Source organism: Lissotriton helveticus, chromosome 2_1, assembly GCF_964261635.1.
Source record: "Lissotriton helveticus chromosome 2_1, aLisHel1.1, whole genome shotgun sequence".
Lineage (NCBI taxonomy): Eukaryota > Metazoa > Chordata > Amphibia > Caudata > Salamandridae > Lissotriton > Lissotriton helveticus.
This window is the reverse complement of record NC_136059.1, coordinates 738,301,923-738,328,066: the sequence shown is the minus strand read 5'-3', so window position 1 is coordinate 738,328,066 and position 26,144 is coordinate 738,301,923. Positions and strand designations below refer to the sequence as shown.

Sequence of the window (26,144 nt, the reverse complement as noted above, 5' to 3'; positions counted from 1 at the left end):
TAAATATGCAAATGTATGTGTATGTGTATGTGTGTATATATATTGCCCAATGGTGTTAGCCACTGGGTAGTTATTATTATTATTATTATTATCATTTACGGAGTTATAGAGTAAGTGTCCGAGCGCTATGTAGCAAGTCTGATCCCTTTAAACAATGAAGCTAGAAAGCAGAGCAAAACAGTCAGGTCTTAAGAAGTCTCTTAAATGTCACAGTTTCCCAAGAAGCATGGAGCAGAACTGGAAGGGCTTTTCACACCCTGGCAGTCACATGAGAGAAGGAGCCATTGCCCCACTTTTTTCATCTGAAGTGTGTGTTTGTACACAGCAAGGCATTAGAAGACCAAAAAGACCGTGCTGGTTGGTAAGGTGTAAATCTATAAGACAGATACCGAGGGCCTTTGTGATAAAAAAGCTCTGTGTGCCAGGAACACACCTTTGAATCTTATACATTATTTTATAGGGGGCCAGTCAAGTTCCTTTAGACGTAGTTGAATGCAAGCTCTTCTGGGAAGACGTAATAAATGCCTGACTGCAGCATTCTGAACCAGTTGTAATCTCTTCAGGAGGTAATTAGGCAGGCTCCAGTAAAGATAGTTGGTATAGTCCAGTCTTGATGTTATCAAGGCCTGGATCACTGTTTGCTGCTGTGGGAGGGAGAGGAGGAAGAGAAACTTAAAAAAAATAAGCAGGCCACAGCAGGTGCCTATTACTCCCTCAACCTGAGGACAAAAGAAGCCATTGTATCAAACGTTACCCCAAGATTGCACTCTACTGTAGTAAGGGGAGGAGGCGGGGATCATCCTTAGGCCATTGGTTATTGTCCTGGCTAGGTGGGGTGGCCCAAAGGGCAGAATTTCTGTCTTATTAGTATGATATTGGAGGCCGCAATCGTGCATCCACTGAATTGCGGACATCAAACTGGCCACGCAGTTACGCAGTGTATTTGGTAGATTTGTATCAAGACTGAGAAGCAACTGCATATCATCTACATAAGATATAACCTGCACACCAAAAAATTCTATCAGGGTAGCTAAGGGGGTCATGCACACATTAAACTATGTGGAACTAAGTGCAGACCCCTGGAGGACCCCATAAAAATTATTTAGAGTAAGAGGCAAATGGGGCCCTCCAGACTCACTGAAACCTATCTGTCAAGAAGGAATGAAGCCAAGCCAAGGCAGAACCACAGACATCTATGGCCACTAGGCACTGCAGACGTATCTAATGGGAGACCTTGTTAAAATCTGCGGATAGATCAAGGAGAATCAGTGCTTCCTGCTTCTCCTGATCCACCGCTAGCGTTATCATCTCAGAGACTTCTAACAGTGTGGCCTCAGTACTAAAGCCAGGGCAGAAGACTGTTTGAGTAGGATGAAGTAGTGCGCTCTTTTCAAGGAAAGGAGAAAGTTGCTTATCAATAATTTTTTGATCAAGATCTTGGTAAAAAACAACAACAAATAGATGGGACGAAAATTGACAAGGTTGGTTTTATCTGCTGAGAATTTCTTTAATAAGTAATTATCTTAGCCTGCTTCCAGCACCCGGGCAGTTTGACCAGACAAACAGACTCATTTAGAAGTTGGTTTAGAACTGGGATCATGGCCATACAATTGGCAGCAGGAATGTGTGGAGGACAAGGGTCATCAGGAGCCTCTGAGTTTCAGGCACTCAAGGTCAGAGCGAACTCCTCAAGTTAGATCAGAGCAAATTCCTGTAGCACTTGCCCATATGGAAGCATTAATTCAGCCTGCGGTGCAGCAGGATCGCTAAACATCAATGAGGCTGTGTCCGTGAGAAGTAGAGCATACACAATTGTTTGATGCTTTATGTCAAAAAAGTCGGACAACTGTGTTCAAGGCTGAAGCAATGCTTCTGGAGACGTGAACTTTTTAAAAATCTTAAATATTTCTCCAGACTTGTGTTGAGACTTATTAATCTGTCCTGTAAAGAAATCAGACTGAGCCTTCTTGAATGCTCTGTCCAAAGGAAAATCAAGCACTCAAGCACACAATAGTACAGTCATTGTAAGTCCAACTCATATTGAGTAACAGGCCATTGACAGCGAATAAATCCAGTTCACAGACGTTTAGTTCTTCCTTTACTTCAAAGTCAGGGTTACAGACAGAAAAATTTGAACCAACGCAACTAACACGTGTTTCGTCCTCCTGGACTTTTACAAGGCTATAAAGCATAAAGCAACTGTGAGTGTTCAAAACTCCTCACAGATTCTGTTACATCAAGTGTGTATTAAGATGTAGAATAATCGTTCAAGAATGTCCCTGTCATGGACAGTACTACTAGACAATCCCCCAACTCCTCTCTGTTTCTTTAAAGTCAGGTAAAAGTATGTAGGTTTGACGTTGATAAGTCCACTTGTCTATGAAACCTTGAGCTGTAGAAACGCTGTGCATGCCTTCTTGATTTCTCAATGGAAGGTATTCAAAGCCTTCTGATAAAGCGCTTTATCAGTAGAAAGATACAGACACCTCCAATCTCTTTCAAATTTTCTGCAAAGGTGTTTTAGCTCCTCACTGAACCAAGGGGCTGAAAGTTTGTTTGTTGAGGAATTAGCCTCTCTATGTTTAATCGGTGAAAAGTGATTGGCCACCTGTGTAAGCCAGGAATCTACCGATCCAGCGTTGGTCTCCATGTCCCCATCATGGATGGAGTGTTTGCTCAAGGCGAGACTAAACTGCATGGAGGAGACAGTGGCCCAACTACAAAAAGGTAAGAGGAGCGAAAACCGCATCCATACGGATCAAGATCCAGTGACCACTGAAAGTGAATAAGAGCATGATCGGACCAAGTCAGGGGACTAATATTAAATATCGAGACTTGGGCTTTAGAAAAGATAGTGTCTAGGGTGTTAGCCGCAATGTGAGTGGGCTGAGTCACAAACTGCAGCAGATCCCAAGATGTCATCCGCTCCAAAAGAAGATGGCCACATGTATATTAAGATCTACCAGAACCCTAAAATTTGAGTATTTCAGCTTATACTTTGAAAGGAACTTGTCCAGGGAAGGTAAAAACTTCCATGCATGCCCAGGGGGGCGATAAATCAATACGACAACCAGCGTTTTATTAGCAGATAGTTTGATGTGAAAGCCCATAGACTCAGGCCCTAGAAGCTCCTTTGTATCAAAAGTAGCGCAACCAAGTGACTGTTTGTGCAAAAAAGCAATACCACCCCCCCTTTCTCCCCCACTCTGTCAAGGTGTAATGCAGAGTAACCAGCAGGGGTGGCCAGAGCTACATCAGGCGCAGAACTCTCAGACATCCAGGTTTCAGTCAGGAAAAATACATCACCCGTGTCCTCAGCTAAAATGTCACGAATATGTAGAGCATTTTTGTGAGGTGATTGGATATTGCAGAGTAAAGCATGTATCACTTGTTTGTTAGAGGAATTATAAGCTCTTCTAGCGAACTGGGCCCTGGGAGACACACCCAGTCCCGGTAAGACACCCAAACAATGTTTACAAGTAGGGGGTAAGGGTCATTCTGTCATGGACCCTTCCCCCGGGTCTACCGGGAGAAGGGTCCATGACAGAATGAAGTTATAGTTAGGACCATGTTTACTTAAAAATTGATTTTTTTGTTTTCTAATAACTTTTAACTTTGCCGCTGTTTGACGAATCTTCACAAAGCATTTAAAGATAAGTCTCCTCCACCTTAGATCCTTCCTGGAAAGTTTTGGGGGGATTCGTCAAGTGGGGGGCTGAAAAAAGGAAGGTCTCAATACACATTTTCTTAATGCAATGTTTCATGGGAAAGTTGAACAGCAATACAGAAAAAAACAACTGAACAGAATGTAAACAAATTTGGCAGGAAAGCTATATCTTTACCCAGAGAGAGAGAGCATGCTTTTTGAGATTTGTTTTAAATTCATTCAGTTACTAATGAGTCATTAGGGATCAAAATATATGTATATTTCAGACCGCTGGGGATTCATGGACCCAACAGATCAAAAGATAAGTTCTGATTGGCTGCCGTCAACATCAACAAAGATATTTTGGCAGTCATTTTAGGACTCAGAATCTCAGTCCTTGTGCCCTGAAAACAATATTTAAAAAATACATTGTAGGGCAGGGCAGGGATACCTTGCCCACTTACGCCTGGTTGGGTGGGCCCTTTGGGGTCAAAAATGCATTTTAAAACAATACCATGATAGGACTGCGGACCCCCAGTAATGTTTTTTTTTTAAAAAAAAGATATTTTTATTTTGAAGCCCCTGCATTGGCCAGGGCAAGGTTGGTTAGTGCATTTAAAAAAAGGGGGGCCTGAGGCCCACCTCCCCAAACTATTTCTGTCCCCAGAGACCCCTTCCCCCAGGGCATAATTATTTTGTTTTTATTTATAAGTGGAGGAGACGTTTTGTCCCCTCATAAGCGATTTCATCCCCCAGGGCCGCATATACTTTTTTAATTTAAAAAAGGGGAAGTGGTCATTTGGCACCCCCTCCCTCAGCCATTTAATGGACCCAGGAATCCCATTCCTGTGGGCCCACTGCATTTATTCGGGAAGAGGAGCAGATTCACTATTAGTGCACTGGGGACCCCCATCCCTCTGGACACTAATCCAAGCCCGAAAAAGCACTGATACTGAAAAATTAATTGATATACCTCCCTGCCCTTGCTCGAAGTGGCAGGGAAACACAGATGGCTTCCACCCAGGCAGAGCACGAAGAAAAGCTGCTCCCACTTGGCAGGAGCAAAGAGGTCATGCCGGTACCTGCTGAACCCAGAATAGGTGCTAGCAGGGGAGGGGGCGGGACTGCATGGGCTATGGCTTTCCCCCATTAACCCAATGTTTAAAAAGTTGGGAGTGGCCCAGATGGGACCCAGTCACCCTTCAAACAAAAAACACACAGATAGCTCCTGCCATCACCCAGGATGGGTGCTGGTAGGTAAGCTGCAGGGGCCATTCTCTACCTCTGCTGCCCCCAATGTTAATAATAGATTTGTGGTGCCCTGCATTGGACTTGGACACCCAACCCAAAAATTAAAAAGTGGGCTGGCTCTCACATAGCCCTCTCAAAAAAATAATGACTTCATGGAGGGTGACTGCAGGACCATGGCCTCCCCATGCAGCCCCAATGGTTAGAAATGTTTTGGATGCCCCAGTTGGGACTTGTATACCCAGAAAAATCCTTGCAAGGTAGGAATATGAAATGAGTGGAGTAGCCGATCATTTCATATTCACTGCTCCTGCTGGAGAGTGCCCCATAATGCCCTGTGAGGACTCTTTTATGTTTCTATTTTTAACCTGGTGGTGCCCCAAGAACCATTTTCAATGCTCGGAAGACTGCAGGGAGCACAGCAACCTCCCGTAAGAACATTGAAACAAAACTCACTGTAACTTTGCTGGGTCATTGAATACATGATCCTAGGAGAGCTTACTATTTTTTGGATAGTACTCTTGAGCTAGAGCTTTATGCTCTTCAGCTGGAGTTCAGGAATCCCTTGTGGTTGGTTCTATGTCTACCATTTGTGGCCTAAGTGTTAAAGAGAAGTCAAACACGTTTGTGGGTGTTTTAGAAAAAATTATTTATTTCAAATGTTTTTCTGTCACTAATTATTATTTAACATTGGGATGTGTGTATTTATAACAGTAGAGTGGATTTTTGTATTTAGTAAACTAATATGGTGTTTTTAAGGTAGCCAACATATGGTGATGTGCTGAACCCCTGATAAGCTTAATAGGCATGCCTTTAATATTTTGATGTTCTGACCCTTTGACAAAGCCAATAGGTCTGCTTAACTTACTTTTGTTTAAAAATCACTGAAAAACACAAAGGTTAAAGTGACGTTATAGCTAGTTATGGTAATAATATCTTACTTTACATTAAAAAAAGTTAGAAATTCACTGCAAAAACCAAAGGTTTTGAGTTATCACTAACATTATAGTAAGGTGAAAATGTCATATTTTAAACTTTAAAAATCACGGAAAGTCACCATTTATGGTTAACTATAGGAACTATAATTCATGCCCTCGCCATGCACTGCTTGGGACCTCACAAATTACATCACTCATGAAAGGTTCTAGGAGGTCACTGATAACATCACTAATAACATCATTGATGACAACAGTGTGCATGGTGAGAGTGCAAGGTATATTTTCTTTTGTAAACTTGGGGTCATGCTACCACCCCGAACAGATAAACTAATGACCGAACCAAGTTCTTCTTTTCACACTGAGTTTGGACAACTGGCCACCGTGCCAGCCGACGTCAAAAGGCAAATAGCAAGAGGTAGACCAACAGGTGCCCCCGGGCCAAACGGCATTCTACCAATGCTGTATAAATCAGATGTGGAATTTTGGAGTTCTGCGCTAACACCAATATTTAACAACATAAAGAACACCCAGACTCTTCCTGAGTCCTGGCATGGGTCAGTTATCAGCCCAATTTTTAAACATGGCATCAAGAAACATTCAAACAATTATTGGCTTATTGCCCTCATAGACGTGGAAGCTAAGTATTTAGCAGGAACCATACTGGAGGAGTTAGCGTTATGGGCATCTGAAAACACAGTAATTCCGATCAACCAAACAGGGTTCCGCAGGGGTCAAGGGACCACAACCAACATCATGGCACTGACCCTGCTGATCGAAACAGCAAAAGAGATCAAAAAACCCCTATACCTTTCCTTTATTGATTATACTGCTGCATTCGACCACGTGGATCGCTACACACTTTGGCATAAATTGGACAACTGGGGAATACCTAAACATCTCCCAGACGTGCTGATATTACTCCGCTCAAACACCTGGATTAATGTTAAATTAGGAGCGGGCACACAACTCTCTAAACCCATTCCGACAACAAAAGGGTTAAAACAGGGATGTATGCTAGCACCAATTTTATTCAACCTTTTTCTTGCTGACCTACCAGGGGAACTCGATAAATGCATCAGTCATGCACCAAAACTAGGGAAAATCCCACTGTCCAATCTGCTGTATGCAGACGACTTGGTGCTGATAAGATGGACACCAATAGGTATCCAGCATCTTCTGAATGTAGCCAACTCCTTTTCATAAAAGAATGCCCTGCAAATAAATTTCGACAAATCTAAGGGTATGGCAGTGAATTACAAAAAAAAGGAAAATCAATAGGCACATAAACGGAGAAGGGCTGGACCTGGTAACTACCTACAAGTATCTGGGAGTAATTCTGGACTCTAGGAACTCGTTTAAACCTCAATTGGACTCCTTATGAGGAAAGGGAACCATGACCTACTTAGCCATAAAATCTTTAAAGGCCAAACTCCCTGATCTAACGCTCAACCCTCTTCTCCAGATTCTGCGCGCAAAGTTACAGCCTAATCTCACATACGGGAGTGAATCCCTTCAAGGGAAGGACACCGCATTACTGGACATAGTTATAGCTAACTCACACAGGGCCATCTTTAACCTGCCAAGATACGTCTCGCCTGAACAGATCCGGTTAGAATTCGGTATTCTTAAACAAACACTAGAAAGGCGGAGTGCGTATGTTACCAGCTGGCACAAGATTCGCAGCGCTGAGGTTGGCTCTCTAAACTCCAATGTATGGGAAGAGCTGCTCCGACATCGTAAATCCTCAGCTAGAGATTATCTATTTGACTCACTTCAAGTACTGGGTCTGTCTGACCTCTGGGGCACCCCAACGGACCTCTTGTCTTTCAAAAAAGGTGCGAAAAAATCAGCACGCATCATCTCATCTATTGAGGACAAGGAGGCACTAACAAAAAGAGCGCATGGTTGGATCACGCTAAGTGACTACGGAAGAATGCAGCCACAAGCATATCTTAACATTGGTATGAATCTAAAAATGAAAGAAAAGTTCTTAAAATTACGCCTCAGCGTAATTCCGATAATCCTGCATTTACCCACCTGGGTAAGAAAAAACTTTTCGCAGCAATGCCGCCTGTGTAAAGCTGACAAGGAAGACATTGTCCATGTGATGTGTATTTGTCCCAAACTAAAGGACTTGAGGTACAATTTATCACGGCCCTCTTTTAAATTACATGGCATCCGGACATGCAGGCAGGCTGTTAAAATGTGCTTTAACCCCAGCAATACTAAATTAAACTGCCGGGTTGTAAAGTTTTTTGATTTAGCAGGTAAAAGACACAAGAGCGCTTGACGACCATTGAAATATTTTATGGACAATCATGAACTGATATTAATCAACTTGCAAACTGAGGAAAGTGCGCACAAATGAACTTTTTAACAATTTTTAACACTGTTTTATTGTTTTGTAAAGATTTTAATTAATTAAAAATGACTTACTTACTTACTTTAGTAAACTATAGCTGGTGAATTTCAATGACTTTTTGGGATTAAACTGTGGTTTAAACCTGACTATAGCATTATTGTGCCCTTTCTTTTTTTCAGTGAATGTATATATATGTCTTTGTGTGTGGGTGTTTCTAAATAAAGTTGCTATACATAGAGAAGTAGACATTGATGGCAGGCTGCCAGGTATATCCTTTTGTGGGAGGAGAATGGGAGCAACAAAAGGGTTGGTAGGTAGTTTATGGCTACCCCTTGATACCTCTCCTCACCTGTTGCTTTGCATGTCTATGACGGGTAAGGAAGGAATACAGAGCCTAAACGATGTAAAATGTAAATTTGTCCAGAGGCACGTCCATAGTATAACATAGATCACATGGTGGAAACACCTTCTCTAATCATTACTCATGGGCAGCTCTACATGAAGTAAGCAGGCACATTTCAGAACATGTCTCCCGCAGAATAAACCTGCCTCAGTTTATAATAAAGCAATACTGCTCCAGTTCTTGACGAAAGTCTTCTACTCCTAGTGAGGAAACTTAAAAATTGCTTTCTTTGATGACATCTGATCATACTATTCCAGCTATGCTTCTATCTTGAAGCAATCCACACTACTCTAGTTATTGATGTAATTGAGCAGTCTCAACCACACCAAACACAAAGTTCACTAAAACAACTTCCTCACCGACACAAACATAAATCAGTGGCTATTTTTTTGCAAGAAGCACGTTTCACCTAAGCAACTTTGGGGTGTTAGTAGCACAAACTTTCTTCAGACATGTCAAGCTCATGGAAAGAGCAGATAGACAACTGGGGATGACAAGAAAGTTTTGAAAGAGCAAAAAGCTGTGTTCAAGTCACAAATTAATTAAAATTCACAAACAGGTTTTAGTAATCCCAAACGATCAACGGATGCCTGTATCCCCATCCAATATAGTAGGAGTATAGTAGGGAATGTAGGCCTGTACCAGCAGGAAATAATTACAACACGTATAGATCACTCATTAAGTCATTCTTTAAAAAATTGTACATGGAGGGCAATCTCCCCACGCCCTCAAGTAATCTGAGCCATAGGTAAAGTTAGTGATCCTCATTGATTTAGCCTGCCTCCCCTATTTATGAAACAGGTTTAGTTAAGAGACGTTTTAGGAAGGTTGGCAGCTTGTTTCTTGAAATCAAGAGTTGAAACAAGTTGTTCCATGTTGGCCTCCGTCTCCAGACAGAAAGTCTAATTTTGCACGAATTTTCTGAGGTAAAAGCAAAATAGAATTTTGCCAGATGGCACCCTTCCCCTCCATTGGAATAAGGACATTTTCAGGCTTTTTATCAGTAATTTAGCACCACAATTAGAAGGTGCATAAAACCTAGTGCTTTACCTTTATTTATGGAAAAGTCTCAAAGCAGTCAATAAATCTTCAGTAGCTGAGCTGGCTGTACAGGATGGCACATTTTGTCAAGTACCATCATTTTCCTATTATGGTTGGAAAATTATGCTCACAGCAGCAAAACACTTTACTGTGATGGGCTCAGTGGTATATTGCACCCTAAATGGAACAACGACGCCCACACTGGATGTGATAATCTGATGATAGCACCTGATTTTAAGACTCCCAACAGAATCAACTGCATAAAAGGTGGATGGTAATCTGTTTATTATTGGGGTAATATAATATATTCAGTACTGTATACAATGATGTCCCCTCTGTAATGATAAATATTTAAACTAGATTAATTTTAATCTGGTTTTGTATCTTTATTACTAGGTTGTAAAGGGACAGGTGTTCTGCAATTTCTGATAAATCTGAAGTTCATCTCCTTTCAACTGCTTCTCTACTGGTTCTTCCTGATGACTATAATCTTCTCACAATTATATTTTGTGACTCTTGTAACTTTTATATGCGTTTTACCATGATATAAAACTATAGAGATTTATGAGAATACACTGGAGATCAAGACTTCGTTGGTGGTATATAAACTGGAGTGTGGAATAGAACATATTATGCTCTCAAAGATTGCTTGGACTTATAAAAATGTAAATTGTTTAGCAAACATTTTTGGTGGAGCACACTTTGTATCATTTCCTTTCTCGCTGCTTTCTAATTAGGTTTCGTGTTTTTGGTAGCTGATTACATTTACCCTTAGAATAATATATACATTTTTATATATCATCTAATCTGCCTCATGTTAGGTATGTGGTCGTCAGTTTTCTTCTCGAAGCCTCACAACTTCTGTTCAATGGCTGATCATCAGACAACATATCTGAACAATATTTCAAACTTCTGATTTCAGTTATTGACTGACTTTCACTCTCAATTCAATTACTTTTTTTTAATTAATGGCATTACAAGCTTTTGAGTTCCACTGTCTGTATATATAAAGGATCACTGAAATAATATCGAGGGACAGAATATCGACCAACAAAAATATCGTTGAGAAAATATCGAGAGACAAAATATCGAGTTTCTATCTACAAACAGGTAAGTACAAAAATATCGAGTTAAAAATATCATTTACAAAAATATCGTTGTAAAAAATATCGACTTTAATAAAAACAATGTTTAATTACATTACTATAAAAAATGAATTACTAAAATATACTTAACAATACTTAAAATAACTTTTAATAATTAAATAATTAATGAAAGTAAAAAAATAATATTTTTTAATCATATTTCTTAAAACATATATATATATAGTAACAAAATGTAATTAAATAATAGCCAATATTATTAACGTACAAATACAATAGAGTAAAAATTACTATTCCCACTCCAGTGGGTGCAACAGTAGGGAAAGCGTTGGATAGCGTAGGGGTTAAAATTACTATTCCCACTCCAAGGAGTGCAACAGTGGATATATGACGTTACAAGGCAACTTTTACAACGCACTACCATTACAACGTAAGTATTGGTAAGTATATAATAATTTTTATAATTTCAATTATTTAAAATTAATTTAATATAATTTAATTTAATTTCATTTCATTAAATTAAATTAATGTAAATTTAATTTTACTTTCTTTTTACACTGTACCCCTGTACCCCAAAAACCCAAAACTGACCCTGAACCCTAAAAAAAACCCTTTACCCAAAACCCCAAAACTGACCCTGAACCCTAAAAATACCCCTTTACCCAAAAACTAAAAACTGACCCTGAACCCTAAAAATACCCCTTTACCCAAAAACCCAAAACTGACCCTGAACCCTAAAAATACCCCTTAACCCAAAAACTAAAAACTGACCCTGAACCCTAAAAATACCCCTGTACCCAAAAACTAAAAACTGACCCTGAACCCTAAAAATACCCCTTTACCCAAAAACTAAAAACTGACCCTGAACCCTAAAAATACCCCTTTACCCAAAAACTAAAAACTGACCCTGAACCCTAAAAATACCCCTTTACCCAAAAACTAAAAACTGACCCTGAACCCTAAAAATACCCCTTTACCCAAAAACTAAAAACTGACCCTGAACCCTAAAAATACCCCTTTACCCAAAAACTAAAAACTGACCCTGAACCCTAAAAATACCCCTTTACCCAAAAACCAAAAACTGACCCTGAACCCTAAAAATACCCCTTTAATTTAACATAATTAGCAATTAATCAATTAAATTAAATTAATTACCAATTACATTTTAAATAATTAACAAATATTATTTAATTACCAATTAATTAAATATTACTACCAATTAATACATTTACATATTTAATTAATTATAATTAAATTACTTCCCACCCTATTCCCCTATAAACCCACAACCCACTACAGGAAATAAATTATTTGTATTTACATAATTAGCAATTAATCAATTAAATTAAATTAATTACCAATTAAATTTTAAATAATTAACAAATATTATTTAATTACCAATTAATTAATTATTACTACCAATTAATAAATGTACATATTTAATTAATTATAATTAAATTACTTCCTACCCTATTCCCCTATAAACCCACAACCCGCTACAGAATAAAATTACACAATAATTACAAAAAAATCATTAATTAAAAATAATTATAACATAAAATGACACTTTTCACACATATTATAACATAAAAACACTATAAATAATTAAATATTATTTAAAAAACGATATTTTTTACTATCTAGATTATATACTTGGATATTTTCACTTTCTATATTATTTACAGTCGATATTACTTCACTTACCTTAAAAACGATATTTTGACTGTCGATATTCTGTCCTGTCGATATTTTGTCCAAACGATATTTAAAACTCGATATTCTGTCCAAACGATATTTTGGAGTCGCTATTATGTCTGTGCACCATATATAAAATGTATAACGCACTAGCCCGCTTGAAAAATACACAATATGCGAGTAGCTTGTGAAATCGCGTTTGTACACAAAACAGTAGTTCACCAAGAACTCATTAGATGGGGGGGCGTGGCTAGCAGCCAGCTAAGATGGCCGCACAATAACGGAGCTCCGTGACTGACGAGCCCTCTCGCCATAAATCCGTCAACTTCGCAATACTGCAATCCATACTCCGTGCTACCTGCTACAACTCCCTCTCCGGTGCGCAACGAGCCGACCCTGCCTCCGATAGACGACAGATCCGAGAGGCTACAGCGAGGTGTGCCCTGTGGCCTTTCTTCGTGCCTGAAGCCGGGGACTGGGGTGAGGAGCGGGCCCCGTCAGGCAAGTTCACTGCAGCGTGGGTGGGCATATGCGCGGCTCGGGTGAGCCCCGAAGATATACTCCTGCACACTACCTGAAAGCTCAGTCAACCCGGCAAGGCATCCGACTGTCCAGTGTGGCTCCTGCATCAGACAAGCGCCAGTAGAGAGGGGGAAGCGCCGGCGATCGCGGGCCTGCAGAGGGAGACCTCCTCCGACCGCTGCCAGACACTGCGCCTGAACGTCTCCTAGACCCGCGCGGTTTCCCGCCCAGATTACGGACTCGCAGGCCGCCAAAGCGCACCGGGCAATAACGACAAGGTGCACCGAGGGGTGGCGAGGCGCAGGGCACACACCAATCCTCCGTCCCAGCCGCCCCGGGGTCAATCCTGAGTGCTAACAGTACCCTAGGCGGGCCCGCACCACCCACGCTGAATCATACGGCGGAGGGGGGCAGGACCCGGACAGCGCAATTCACGACAGCTCCTGCAACCAGCGGCACCCAACCTCTCGCCCGCGGGGCACGAACGTCCGGCTCTGCCCACGCGGGACCCGCTGCCCCACCTCATCACAGTACCAACTAAGGGCACATCCTAAGCCTACTCCGTGACACAAAATGAGTGGCAGGGGGACACGGGGACAACAGACATTGAAGCTGGACAAATTCGCCTACACCAAGGACCCACCGGACAACCCAAGAGGGGACGCACAACGACCATCACCCCAGCCAGTCGAATCCTCAAATGACACTGATAAGGTCACCCTACAGGACGTGATGGCAACCCTAAAAGTGACGCAATCCTCAATGAGCACCATATCGACGGACCTGATAAGGGCAGACCTAGCAAAGATATCTGATCGACTAGGAGAAGTGGAAAAGACCACTACAGGATTAGTAGGGGACACGTGTGACCTACAACGTAGGGTTCTACAACTAGAGAAGGATAATACCGCAATGAGGGCCAAGTTGGACGATCAAGAAGGACGCTCTCGGCGCAATAACGTCCGCCTGATAGGTGTACCGGAGACGGAGGGCGGCCCAGCCCTGGACCTCTACATAGAGGACCTAATACAAAACCAGCTCAAACCCAGGGGACTGTCCAACTATTTCTCGGTGGAGCGGGCCCACCGAGTACCCGGAGGAAAGGCTAAACCGGGAGCTGCGCCCAGCCCCATTTTGGCGCGCATCTTCAATTTCAGAGACCGGGACGCCATCTTACAGGCAGCTCGAACGCGCCCACCGCTCAAAATTGACAATTCTGAAATTAACTTTTATCCGGACTACACAGCAGCAGTGGCCCAACAAAGGAGGGGATTCACAGATGTGAAAAAAGAAATGCGGGCTCGTGAACTCAAATACTCGATGATCTTCCCCGCGAAACTCCGCGTCGAATCGGAAGGGAAAACCTGGTTTTTTGAATCACCGTGAGACGCCCAGGATTGGCTCGAGGGATGGAGACCGGCCAGAGGACCCAAGAATCGCGACTCCAGGCGGAATATCGACAACGGGAGCTCACAGAGTTCCGACGAAACCGAATAGACAGGAATAGTCCCACTGCAAACGCTGCAATGTACTCACCACTTTCCACAGTGAATACAGGTTAATTGACTTTGTACTATGAACATGAGCAACGACAGACTGAGGGACTGCCAACGGCTGAAGACCTACTTGGTCGTACTCATACTTGTCGAACTTGGTAAGATTTGAATCGCAGGTGAGGGACGTCCTGCAGGTAAGAAACCCTAATCTAAAAGACATTGCATGGCATTCCCAGAGAGGGGGACTCGAAACAGATCACAGAAGTCTCACCCCCACGAACACTGCTCAAAAGTTGGGACTTTAAGCACTCTGCTCAGTTGGGGAGGTGGATGGTTCTTTGTCCACCGGGCAGGGAGGCAGGGAGGGGGGCATGGGGTTTGCACATGATGTATTTGTTATGTTCTTGTTTCATGTTTATGGCTTGGATAGCTCACGCAAGTATGCATACGAAACTTAATTTGGTTTTCTTGCGCTCATTTAGACACAATGCCTCAACCGAGGCCAGCCTGCGATATACATCCACCACTCGCTCTAGACGTTTCACCCACCTCACGAAACGATGGCCAGGCAACCGGACTCACCCCCCGGGCATCGGCTTGCCATCGACCTTGACACTGCCATACTCCGTACCCCTACGGACACACCTGCATATTAGACGCTATGGGAAATACCGAATTATTGATTCCTAATTCCCAATCACATAAATTAACCTCCCCCTCGTTAACAGTTATCTCCTGGAATGTGAACGGACTGGGTCATAAAATTAAACGGGGGCTGGTCCTACAATACTTAAAACGGAGAGCTCCCACAATAGTCCTTCTACAAGAAACACACCTTACGGGTACCACTAGCCAGGCACTAAACCGATGGGGCTTCAAAATGGTTGTACACGCCGAGTTTTCCTCCGGATCCCGAGGAGTCGGTATCCTTGTCAATAAGAATGCACCATTAATAATCAAACACACTTGGGCAGACGACCAAGGACGCTTTGCGGCAGTCACATGTCAATGGAAAGGGCGGGATTAAAATATTCTCACGGTATATGTCCCTCCATCACTACATCAAGGAACATTTCAGGATCTAGGGAAACTACTTCTGGAACTACCGGAAGGGAACCTAATCATTGGGGGTGATTTTAACGCTGTACTTAATGCAGCAATAGACCGCCAACCTCCCCGGGAACAGTCTAGGCCATGCCACCTCTTTAAAGAATTTCAAGATGCAATGGGGCTGGTAGATATGTGGAGGATTGAACACCCAACTGACCACTGCTACACGTTTCACTCTGGAGCACACAACAGTCTCTCCCGAATAGATTATATACTGACACTGGCAGTACCCCCTGAAATGATACTCTCCATAGAACATCTACCGAGAGGGATATCGGACCACTCCCCAGTACAGCTGGAATACACCACACAGCCCGCGAGGCGACAGAGAATATACCCAATCTACCCGGGATATTTGAAAAATCACAAAATCGCTAAAGCTTTAAACACTGCAACTACACACTACTTCGAAGAAAACTTAACATCAGTTGAATCCCCGTCAATCCTCTGGGAAGCATATAAAACGGTCATTAGAGGACAAGCTATCTCCACTATTACGAGACATAAAAGGACCCAAAAGGAGACCATCGAAGCATTAGAAGCAGCCGTCCTTGCGGCGGAACTAGCTCACGCCACAGACCCCACAGATGATACAGCGCGAACACTCACCCTAACCTCGCGCGAATACAGGGCATACGCAGAAGAAATGGCCAAACTTAGACACACTGACACCCTACACAGAATCTATGAGCTTGGAGATAAAACCGGGAAAATGCTAGCCTGGCTTGAGAAGAAAGACAGAGCGGACAGGTGGATAGCACAGCTTACACTCTCTGATGGTACACACACTACCTCCCCCCAAAGCATAGTCGAGGAACTAGCCTCATATTATGAACAGGTGTACACTGCCCGTTGCGGGGTGACAGAAGACGACAGTACAAGATTCCTACAGGACATACCACTTATAACTCTATCCCAAGAGGACGCCCAAACCCTAGAGGATGACCTAACGATAGAGGAACTGGGGAAGGCACTAGCAGCCCTGCACACAGGCAAAGCAATGGGGCCGAACGGCCTACCGGTAGAACTATATAAAACGATGGCCCGGCAACTCCTCCCTCACATGCTCCCCATGTATAATGACTGCCTAACAAGAGGTATTTTAACAGAGGATCAGCGATTAGCCACTATTGTCGTTATCCATAAACCTGGCAAACCACCTGACCAAACATCTTCATATCGTCCGATTTCACTAATGAACACGGACGCCAAAATTTTGGCGAAACTGTTGGCAATACGACTACAACCACACCTCACTACCTTAATCCACCCGGACCAATCGGGCTTCGTGCCCGGAAGGAATACGTCACTTAACCTGCGACGTCTTAATGGAGTGCTTCACCGTATCCCACTACTACGGGAGGACGCAACCATCCTGTCCTTAGACGCAACCATGGCGTTCGACCTCGTGGAATGGCCCTTTCTATTTGCAGTGCTCCGGAAGATGGGTTTTGGCCCCAAATTTTGTACTTGGATTAAATTACTCTACACAGCCCCCTTAGCCCAGGTAGTTGCCAATGGCCACACTTCACGTACGATTACACTGAGTCGTGGTACAAGACAAGGGTGCCCGCTGTCCCCGCTCCTATTCGCGCTCATACTAGAACCGCTAGCGGTGATAATACGCACGGAACCGCTGATCCGTGGGATCGCGTGGGAGCCAGACTGGGAGGACCGTATATCCCTATACGCCGATGACGTACTGATTTATTTAATGTCCCCAACTACATCCCAGATCACCCTACTAGCCGTCCTTGAGAAATATAAAGAAGTGTCAGGCTACACGATTAATTGGACAAAGTCACTCCTATACATACTGCACGGTCAAATGCCCACACTACCTCCCACATGCACGGTACAGACAGTGACCAGGCGGTTCCGATATCTCGGAATCTATGTCACACCAAACGACTCAATTTTTATGGAAGAAAATTTGTCAAAACCCCTACAGAGGCTCAAGGCGGATGTGAAACATTGGCGGTCCCTTCCACTGACATTGTTGGGAAGGGCAGCACTCTTTAAAATGCTTTCACTTCCGCGATTTCTCTACGCACTACAAAATACCCCTTTTCTGATCCCGCACACATATTTCAAAGCAATAGACGCAGAAATGTCCTCATTGTTATGGGACGGAAAACCAGCTCGTATAGCCCATGCCAAACTTATCCGTAGCTGGTATGACGGAGGGATCGCATTACCAAGTGTTAAACTATACTACTGGGCTACTCAGCTAACAGTCATCAATCAATGGCTACACACTCCACACCAGGATCCGGCCTACAGCCTTGACAGAACTGTCCTTCCCGCAGACAAACTGATGAAAGCCCTCTACACCAACAAACGAAGGCATACGCTCACGGGCCCAACGGCCCATACTGTCAAGATATGGCACACAGCTCAGAGAGCCCTAGGATGGGAGGGGGTACTCACGCTTGCCACCCCGCTCTGGGACACACGGAGCCTCGGTACCTTAGCTAACACTAAAGGTTTTAGGCAGTGGGATCTAATCGGGATCTCCAAGATAGGGGATATGTGGAGCCGGGGTGCGATCATCACATTCGAAGCCTTAAACGAAAAATACGGGATGGCGGATACTGAGCTCTATCGCTATACACAAATCCGACATGCGTTGCAAGGGGCCATCCCGATAGGCACCACACTGGCCGACTCCTCCCCCTTGGAAAATAGGCTCCTAACTGAACATCTCCCCAAAAAAGCAATATCCCTCACATATCGTAAACTGCTAAACAACCTTCAAGACCCCACGGTAGTACTTCGGAGTAAATGGGAGGCGGAACTAAGGGATATAGATGATGAGGACTGGTTACATGCACTGGCTTCTGCAAGAGACGCCTCAATCCCTTCCAGGTTAAAACTTGTACAACTAAAGATACTACATAGAGTATACTATCCACACACCCTTTTACACAAACTGGGACTTATTCCGGAGCCTAACTGCTTGAGAGGTTGCGGTCTCCAGGGAACGTTCTACCACACACTGTTGGATTGTCCTAAAATACAAACATACTGGGCACAACTCATGTCAGAAATCTTGAAGCTAGTGGGGTAGAACTACAACCTGAACCAAGGTGCTGCATATTGAATATTTGGTCGCCCACAGATCTTAATAGAGGGCTGCAGACATGGGCTACACTAGGCATGGCTCTGGCAAAACGCAATATTGCTAGGAAATGGGGGTCTAACCTAATACCTACAAGAACGCAATGGGGGAATGATATGGATGCGGCGATGGTGGCAGAAAGGGCGGTCTATGTACACAGAGGATGCCCCAAAAAATGTTCCAAAATATGGGGGAAATGGAATGAATATCGAGGTAATATGTGTGAACCCCCGCAAGAATTGTCTGACCCCGAGACAAGCCCATAGGATGGAATACAAACTACGCTGTCTAATATATTGATGGTGAGTCCCATGGGGGGGAAAAAACCTGAAAGAACTGGAATACGAATGTATTACTGATATACTTATTTGCTGAGGACCTACTTACGAATACGCACCATGTACAAGACTACCACTTAATGGTATTACCATCTAATGGCCATTGTATATAGTGAGGACACCGGTATACTATTGTCTACTAAAGAGCGAGAAACGATTTAAAGTAATGATCATTGCTACGAATAATAATTTCTTGTATGTATATAAGGATGAATACACTACCCTATGTATGTATTGATGTACTGCTAAAAAGCCAATAAAATTGTTTTAAAAAAAAAAAAAAAGAACTCATTAGATGAGAGCACTGTTTAGCAGAAAAAAATGCATACAATTTTGTAGCCAAATTTCCATTGGCTTCAGCGCTGCTTCTGTTTACTATAGTACTGTGGAATCGCAGCATGAAAGGGCAAGCTGGAATAAATCATGTCTTATTCTTGGTATATCTTTAATATTTTAATAACCCCCCATGCTTTGTGCATCATGTATCTGTCAGGTGTTCTATATTATTTTAAATGTGCACAATCTTTTTGTAACGTGATCTGCAGACATCTCTGGTGGACCACGTCCAAAATGAAAATAATTTCATCAATAAAACATATACGTGCAGGTGTGTGCGTCTGTATGTAAAGAACTGTTTGTGTTACTAATGCTGTGTTGTACTCTCAGATGGCTGCAGAACACATCCTGAGTTTCTCAATTTTGTTACATCCTTGTGCCATTACTGATAGCTAAGGCATCATTTCTTGTGGATGATTAATTGATATGATTGGCTTAACAAAGAATGTGGTTAGTGGTATGTGTTGGAGCTTCACTCAAGGACAGTTCACTAACACAGTCATTCCAGGAACAGTTTGAGGGCAAGTGTTCGAGGAGGGACTTAACTTCCTAACACATTTTGAGGTAAACCGGGTATACACATTCTAACGCTACTGATGCACTTTTTGAATTAGATTTAACCATTTTTTTCAAGTATTTTATTGATTTTACAGTAGCACCTGCAAAACAACAAGCCATTAGTAGCAGTGGTGTCAGATCTCGGCACACTAAAACGGTTCCAATTAACTATTAGAAGCTAATGTACTGGGCCGAAAATAGCAATCAGTTTTATTCATTTCAATATCATTATGAAATAAATGATACAGCGTATCTTACATAAAATTAAAACATCATCCTAATTACGTATTATTATTGGTGATTTAAATAGCAGAAACTTAAATACAAAGCTTTGCAATAAAGAAATGGCTTTTACAATAAAGGAGAGAAAAAAAAGGCAAAGGTGGGTGCAGGGCAAACGTATATAAAGATAGAGAAGGTGAGCAAGAGGGAGTTAAAGAAGGTCATAGAAAGAGAGTGTGCGAGGAATAGAGAAAGAGAAAGAAAAAATGTAATTTGATAGCTAAGCAACTGGGAGAAACCCTGTAGACTTAATGTGAGTTGCGATTGAGATATCACAAGTCTCAAATAGTTTGGCCCCTAAAAGGTAATCTTGTTTCTGTGAGAAATTAAATTTCCAGTTGGTTGTTTGGCTCCAGCGGTAAGGCTTTCCTCAGATAAATGCATAGGTACATGCCACAAACTAACTAACCAGCACTGTTAAGAATGAAGAAGCTAGAAGTAAGTAAGAATGAAGCTATCTATTTTTTCTAGAGTTTCTCTGTCTTTTCTTTTGTGGTGGCAAAGAGAGGGCAAATAACTCAAAACTTAAATTTAAATATCCTCAGGATATGAGACTTCTTGATCTCTGAAGAAGCCAATGATGATAAGACTTTCTTGCAGATAATCAAAGCAGAAAATGTTAATGCTTCCTGACGAAACAAGAAGGAAAGGATGTGACTGACTTGTACGCAGTATCCAGAGATCAGTAGGGCATTTGTTGAGAAGTGTCAGTTTATTGTTACTAAAGTTTTAATTATTTTGTTGTTGGTAGGTTGCCAATTTTTATTTTCACCAATATTGTATTTACAGTTGTTGATACAAACATTTATCATATTGTTTCTAGCCCTGAAGAAGTCATGGGGTCCTCCCCATTCGACGAAACACGTGTAGGCTGGGCGTTGTTTGGATTAAAGAAAAACAAGAAAAACACAAGAACTTTTCCAAGCTTAATTGATGCATTTTCATATCTACTTAATGTAACTTGACATGTAAAATTGAGCGTGTGCATAGGATAAGAATCTTTAATAATATTGGCCCCAGTGACCAATCATTTGAGGGTACAGGGTGTTTCTCCTCACCTTTTGCACTGCAGAAATCGTATCATTGTAACTAAAGCAAATGCTATAGGAGCCATTTGTCCTTATCAAACGACACCCCTCATGGTTATAATTTAGTACTAGTTCAACTTTACCATTTAAACCAATTGCAAAGCTTCTATTCCCCTTAACAATATAAATAAATCTCCCCTAAGTAATGCCTATCGAGCCCGGAGGCAGGGAGCTATATATTATTAAGTGAGACATATGCTTTTAATCTGTCCTGACGGCAACATTTCCAACTTGTCGGTTTTTACAGTGGAAAAGTTAGTAGCCCCATTGGGTAGCACAGAGTTACCGGCTGACTCCTCAGCCCGGCTAATTTCTGAATGGGACTACTAAAATGAAGGTATCAAATGAATCATGGCATTAACCCCAATATGATGCCCAAGTCTAATTTAATGTCACTTTTAAGGAAAAGCTACTTTTAGAAGGTTGCCACTCTGTAGCCCAGTTTGTAAAGCAGCCTCACACTGGTGCTGGCCACCAGACAGCTTTCTGCCCTTCTGTGGAGTCATGTGGACAACTCCCAGACTTAGGAACAATGGTAGCCTGCTACAGAGGGAGGTGGTACCTCCCCCTCACAGGACGCCACTCAGTGTATTGGAACAAAAGGCGAGCTTTAATAATAATAATAATAATAATAATAGGGGCATTTGTAAAGCGCTGAGTTACGCACACCGGCGTGTCCCCGCGCTGATAATGGGAGAGGCAAAAAAACAGGGAACTTTAGCTTTAAAGGTAAAGTAGCCTTTAGTGGGCAAATGGCGAGTACATGCTTGAGGGGTTCCTCTTTTGTTCGGGTAGGCAGGCTGGCAGTGGCAGCAGAAGCAGAGACCAGTGCCCAAACTGGTTTTCACATGGGCATGTATCCCACAGACAGCCAAGCCTCTAGGGCTGGCTATCACGCTCCTAACCTTCAAGGAAGGGGTCCGATAACTTGGGAGTGGGCAGAATAGTGCACACTCGGATTACTTAATGCCATACATCCCAGGAAGTAATCACAGGGCAGCAGGGATCCTGGAAACCCATTGGCAAGTGAGCACATCATCCCCCCAGGGCACTTTCTGGGCACAAGAATGGCACCCTGACACCCCTGGCACCTGGCACTACAGAACTGAAGGAAAGACTGAAGAAGGAGTGCCCTGCTGATCTTAGTACCTGGTACAGAGAGGCTGCACCGTCTGCTGGGCTGCACCTGCAGCAATTTGGACTATCAAAGAGAGGACTGCACCTCTGCTTCCTGGTGTGAGGAAAGGTTACTCCTCAGCCCAAGACCAAAGAAGTGATTCCAAGAGTCAATGGGCTGAATTGTCACTGGACAGCGAAGAGACAGATCCTCGATGGCCAAAAGTTGCACCTATGTCTGCTGGACCCAGGAGTGTCATCGGAGACCATGCTGGTTGGCCTTCTACTAGCTCAAAGAGGATCCTAAGCATTAGGACCACTCCACTAAAGTGTATGGCCATCATGGTGTAAAGTTAAGAGCTGGACTGGAGAATGCTTTGGTGACCAGGTAACTGTCCAAATACTCCTTAGCAGCCCCCATGACCTTCTCCCTGCTATAGATTTTAGCGCCAAAGTTGGGCCAGAGTAGCCGTAAACAACTCTTTCAAATTTTTCCAAAGTTTCCAAACTGTACGGTTACCAATGCTTGTTTGTGGTTGTGATTAAAAAAAACGGAGATTAATGTTTTGTTTAAAAAACTATATCTTTGGAACCCTTCGGTAGATTTTGCTCATCTTGCTTTCTAAAAATATATAATCTTTTTTCATAAATTGGTATCAAATTTCCTTTGTGTTGTGGAAATTTCTTTTTTCATTCTTTTGTGCTTCCAAGTGCTTTACACTAGTTACTTTGTTTAAGCCTTGGTGCTCGAAGTCCTCATTATGTGACTGAAACTCCACATCTCTCAGTGTACAGTAAATAGTGCAATTCAGCTTGCACGGCAATTCACTGAACTTGAATCACTGACCACTAACTGGTGATTGTCCTCAAAATTCCCAATTTTAACAGGGATTTCCACTGTAATGGGATTACTCATCTGTTGATTAGCAACTCCAACAACTTGGATCATTCTTCCCGAGAAGGGTAGGTTTGGATCTTCCACTGATCTTACAGTAGAGTGGGTGGCACCAGTATAAACCAAGAGGGATATATTATAGCCATTTACCACACCATATACATTAGCGCCACTCTAATCTACCTCGACTGGGCCAAGTATGCAGTCCTCCACCCTCCCTCAGGCACCGTCAAGCTGACTGATTGCCACCAAAATTGTCAACAGTCTCGAACCTTGGGTACTGCTGTTACGGGCCAGCTCCCTGACATGACTTCTGGTTTACGTTTGGAACTTGATTCAATACAAATCTGGAACATCTGTTCTTTGCTGTGGCATCGGAGGTTGTGGAACCTGCATCACTGGGGTTTGAGGTACATTGACATTTTCAACTCTTGGTCTAGGCAAATTGTGCATCTACATAGGACTGTTACCTTGTTGAGGTTCAAACCCTATATTTTAACCTTTATTTACTGGATTAAAATGACATTCTCGTCTCCAGTGCCCCAACCTATTACAGATGTGGTATGGTTTAGAGCTTTTCAGCATAGCCACATCTATCGGAGTACTAGGGCATAGGAAAGTGCCCTTATTTTGCATGGTTACCTCCAATTTTTGCCTGACATCTGATGCAACCCGACTTAATGTGCCCTGAGTCCCTGCCAATCAGGTTCCCAGGGCCTGTGTTCTTTCCATAAATTGTACCTTTGTATCCACAGTTGGCACATCCCTGGCCACAGGCAATCCCCTTGTAAAATGTACCCTGGATATCAAGGGCACAGTGACCAAGGAAGGCCTCTTAGGGCTGCAGCACCTATTATCTCATCGTTAGAGGCCCTGCACCTGAACTCACCCGCTCTGCCACAGCAGACTTCGTGTTTTGGTGCAGAGAAAAGTGAAGATTCTACATGACACACACCCCTTAATGCCATGCCTGCAATCCACTGCTTAAGGACTAAGTAAGTCACAGCTCTAGCAGGGTACACTAGTTGCAAGGTGAGGATACAGATGCATAAGCCCTGTAGCCCTACAGTGTCTAAGTCCATTGATATTGGTACAAAAGGGGGCGGTGATGGACGGAGCATCTGAACCAATCAAACACTCACACCCAGTCAAGAGATCTGGGTTTAATCCATCACCGTTCTTTAGCCCACTCTGCCACCCCAGTTCAGACATGGCCATATGCAAATCAGTCTGACCCTGTGCCTCATGTGAACAGTCCAGCCCGAACTGCCAAGCCATGCCTTCCCTGGACCGGAAACAAGCTTCCAAGGACCGGTTTCTGGCATTTCAGCCGTCTTCAGCCCAGCTTGCTTGAATCCAGTGGCAAAGTGAGCAAGGGACTCGCGTCTGAGCATACCCTGCCAACTTATGGCAAACAAAGTGGTACAAAAGGGGGTGGTGATGGACGGAGCATCTGAACCAATCAAACACTCACACCCAGTCAAGAGATCTGGGTTTAATCCATCACCGTTCTTTAGCCCACTCTGCCACCCCAGTTCAGCCATGGCCATATGCAAATCAGTCCGACCCTGTGCCTCATGGGAACAGTCCAGCCCGAACTGCCAAGCTATGCCTTCCCTGGACCGGAAACAAGCTTCCGAGGACCGGTTTCTGACATTTCAGCCGTCTTCAGCCCGGCTTGCTTGAATCCAGTGGCAAAGTGAGCAAGGGACTCACGTCTGAGCATACCCTGCTAACTTATGGCAAACAAAGTGGTACAAAAGGGGGTGGTGATGGACGGAGCATCTGAACCAATCAAACACTCACACCCAGTCAAGAGATCTGGGTTTAATCCATCACCATTCTTTAGCCCACTCTGCCACCATAGTTCAGACATGGCCATATGCAAATCAGTCTGACCCTGTGCCTCATGGGAACAGTCCAGCCCGAACTGCCAAGCTATGCCTTCTCTGGACCGGAAACAAGCTTCCGAAGACCGGTTTCTGACATTTCAGCCGTCTTCAGCCCGGCTTGCTTGAATCCAGTGGGAAAGTGAGCAAGGGACTCACGTCTGAGCATACCCTGCCAACTTATGGCGAACAAAGTGATACAAAAGGGGGTGGTGGTGGACGGAGCATCTGAACCAATCAAACACTCACACCCAGTCAAGAGATCTGGGTTTAATCCATCACCATTCTTTAGCCCACTCTGCCACCATAGTTCAGACATGGCCATATGCAAATCAGTCTGACCCTGTGCCTCATGGGAACAGTCCAGCCCGAACTGCCAAGCCATGCCTTCCCTGGACCGGAAACAAGCTTCCGAGGACCGGTTTCTGGCATTTCAGCCTCTTCAGCCCAGCTTGCTTGAAACCAGTGGCAAAGTGAGCAAGGGACTTGCGTCTGAGCATACCCTGCCAACTTATGGCAAACAAAGTAGTACAAAAGGGGGTGGTGATGGACGGAGCATCTGAACCAATCAAACACTCACACCCAGTCAAGAGATCTGGGTTTAATCCATCACTGTTCTTTAGCCCACTCTGCCACCCCAGTTCAGACATGGCCATATGCAAATCAGTCTGACCCTGTGCCTCATGGGAACAGTCCAGCCCGAACTGCCAAGCTATGCCTTCTCTGGACCGGAAACAAGCTTCCGAAGACCGGTTTCTGACATTTCAGCCGTCTTCAGCCCGGCTTGCTTGAATCCAGTGGGAAAGTGAGCAAGGGACTCAAGTCTGAGCATACCCTGCCAACTTATGGCGAACAAAGTGGTACAAAAGTCCATTCATAGACATTGTAAGTATAATAAAGTCATAAAGAATATATGGTCTGGGAGTTGGTCACTACGAACAAAACAGTTCCATAATG

General features: G+C 43.3%; 1 protein-coding gene across 1 annotated transcript in view; it reads left to right on the top strand.

Moving 5' to 3' along the window:
- LOC144819485 (uncharacterized) overlaps positions 1 to 26,144 on the top strand; it is a 646,675-nt gene that overhangs the window by 139,155 nt on the left and 481,376 nt on the right. The window lies entirely within an intron of this gene.